Below are 2,500 nucleotides of genomic sequence, written 5' to 3'. Positions count from 1 at the left end.
CTTGTACGATCATCGTTAGCTTACGATAACGTTGGTCTCGGTATTCTAATAATCTATTACTACAACACAATAATCTTAGGGCCTCTTTTTTTACAATTACTTTACACTTTTTTATGATTCTTTTCTACTTTAATTTTCTTATTTCGGTGGTAGAGGATCCCTTAACTTTGTGTCTTCATTATTCAAGAAAGCGTTCATTTTGTGATCCTGCTTACGAGGAGAGATGAATTAGTTCAAGTCGCCAAAATGGTTCTGTTTCAACATCTTCAAAGGCTGTCACTTGTTACGAAATACAAAGGCGCTTCATAGTAGAAATATATATAATGATAATAAAACAAATTAGATCAGATAAAATGTATCTCTTACCCATGGCCTGGAGCACTTTGTCCTACGGCCGGAGCCAATCGTTATCAATCCACAGATCAACATTTGTTATCACGATGGGATGGGACAGGGAATCAATGATTGACAGATAAGGTACTGAACCAATTTTTCTTCTTGCCTAAGAGACGACAGGATTTAAGAAAAAAAAAAAAAAATTCTGTCGTCCCGCATGAGTCAATTTCTATTACAAGAGCGATTTTTTTTTTTTTCTGTGGAAGAAAGAGTTCAAATTTATCATATCGTTTGTGTGGCGTGGTCTCTCATTGGCCAAACCAATAGAAGAGTTAGTATTATCTTTCGTATTTCTTTATGCGTAAGGACATAGCATTTAGTATTCTCACTGTACAACGCGCACACACGAATATTCATATGTACATATGCGTTTATGGTTTATTCTTTATTCATATTCTTCTAGAATTATATATATATATATATATATATATATATAGTTGTACAATCAAAAGGCCGGGAATTATCTATAGAGTGTTATGTAGAAACGTTCATAACTCGACAATCATTTCAAACAAATCTTTCCTTAACACAACACGGATTCGGAATATACATATCCGTATACTATTGATACAAGTCCACCACAGTCACGCCATATATACACCCGTATTCCCATACTCATATCATTTGCTGGGGCTGGGGAGGATAAGATGGTCTGGAAGCGAGATGATAGTGGTGGTGGTGGTGATGGTGGTGGTGGTGGTGGTGGTGGTGGTGGTGGTGGTGGTGGTGGTGGTGGTGGTGGTGGTGGTGGTGGTGGTGGTGGATTTGGTGGTGGTGGGTGCTGGGTGCTGGGAAGGAGAGGAAACTCCTCCATTCCCTCGAGCAGCGAGAAAGTCATGGAAACCCTAATCAGTTTCTCCCGTAAACTCATGTGACCAATTGCCGAGTACGAATCCATCTCTCACACATAATCTTTCTACCACCTCCCTCTCCCGCCCCTATGATAAGGTCCTAAGTCCTTGTAAAGGTCACACTTCCTTTGCAAATGTTTTAGGCCGGCATCTTGTATGAGGTGTGACACCACTGAAAGAAGAAACTACATAGGTCTCGGTAGAAGCAAAGCACCCAACCCTAACCTTACTCCCCCGAGGGAAGTACTGTAAATATATCTCCCAAAGATTGCCGTCTTCCTGTGGGAAAACAAAGACGAGAGTTTGTATTTACATCATTCCTGGCAAATAGTCCTTTCTGTTCATTTTCATCAGTATTCCAAGAGTAAGAAAAGACAATTAACCACTTCCGGTGCTGTGATTTACTCTACAGAATTATCTATGACACACAACAACAAAATATATATATTATTAATCTGAATGGCGTCTCCACCCTCAATACAGCCTTTTCTGATAAAGACCTTAAACAAATCTATATGGCAATTGTCACAGGAAATTGTGTAGAGTAAGTTACAGAGTTGATGCTGTGAATGTTTAGTACTTAGCATTTACGTAAATTTAACGTGATCCGATCAAGATAGAATCTAGCTGCTCATCCTCTACGAATCTCTCAAGCTGCCAGTCGCTTACGTCACCCTGTCACCTTGAGATTATCTTTCTATCGACCAATGCTGATGCCGATGTTCTGATAAGGCATGCACGTGTATGTGTGTATGCATGTGTGCGTGGGAGAGACAAAATTCAACCTTTGTTAAGGACAGTGTCAGGGACAACACCGCAGACAGCGTTTTCATATAAACCCAAAGTAGATTAATCTGAAATACACATGCACGTGTGAGGAATAGAACAAAAGGGGATTTAGACATCCGCTTTGTAGAGTTTCCTGCCTCTGAATAATTAGAACACAAGGTCATCATCGCTACATAAGGTTTTGTAACGGCGTAGGTGGAACGCGCTCTCGTACCACTGCACCACTATGCCATTCTTCCTGTCCACTCAACCGTTTTGTTATTCACTGAGTTGTTTCATAATCCATCACTGCCACTTCAAACACTCAGGATCAGACACACGTCAGATGTAGTGCAGACAGATAATCCCTTCCACATTGTGATGTGTTCTGCAGATATTTGTTACGGCAATTCCCAAGCTGTTCTGCTCGGTGCCAAAACGAATCTGATAGAACAAAATAAACTGACATACTGTACATGTATATA

The 2,500-nt window shown here is 40.2% G+C and overlaps 1 protein-coding gene across 3 annotated transcripts in view; it reads left to right on the top strand.

Moving 5' to 3' along the window:
* Positions 1-2,500, top strand: part of LOC143031913 (purine nucleoside phosphorylase-like) — a 98,710-nt gene that overhangs the window by 95,534 nt on the left and 676 nt on the right. For all 3 annotated transcript variants that reach the window (XM_076196466.1, XM_076196406.1, XM_076196320.1), the window contains 2 exons: positions 1-1,086; positions 1,198-2,500. The exon at positions 1-1,086 is cut by the window's left edge and continues 703 nt beyond it; the exon at positions 1,198-2,500 is cut by the window's right edge and continues 676 nt beyond it. The gene's annotated coding sequence lies outside the window, so the exon portion shown is untranslated. The remainder of the gene's footprint in view (positions 1,087-1,197) is intronic.

This window comes from Oratosquilla oratoria, chromosome 1 (genome assembly GCF_046742065.1).
Source record: "Oratosquilla oratoria isolate Oo_2021 chromosome 1, ASM4674206v1, whole genome shotgun sequence".
NCBI lineage: Eukaryota > Metazoa > Arthropoda > Malacostraca > Stomatopoda > Squillidae > Oratosquilla > Oratosquilla oratoria.
Note: the sequence above shows the minus strand (reverse complement) of the source record. Positions and strands in the feature narration are given on the sequence as shown.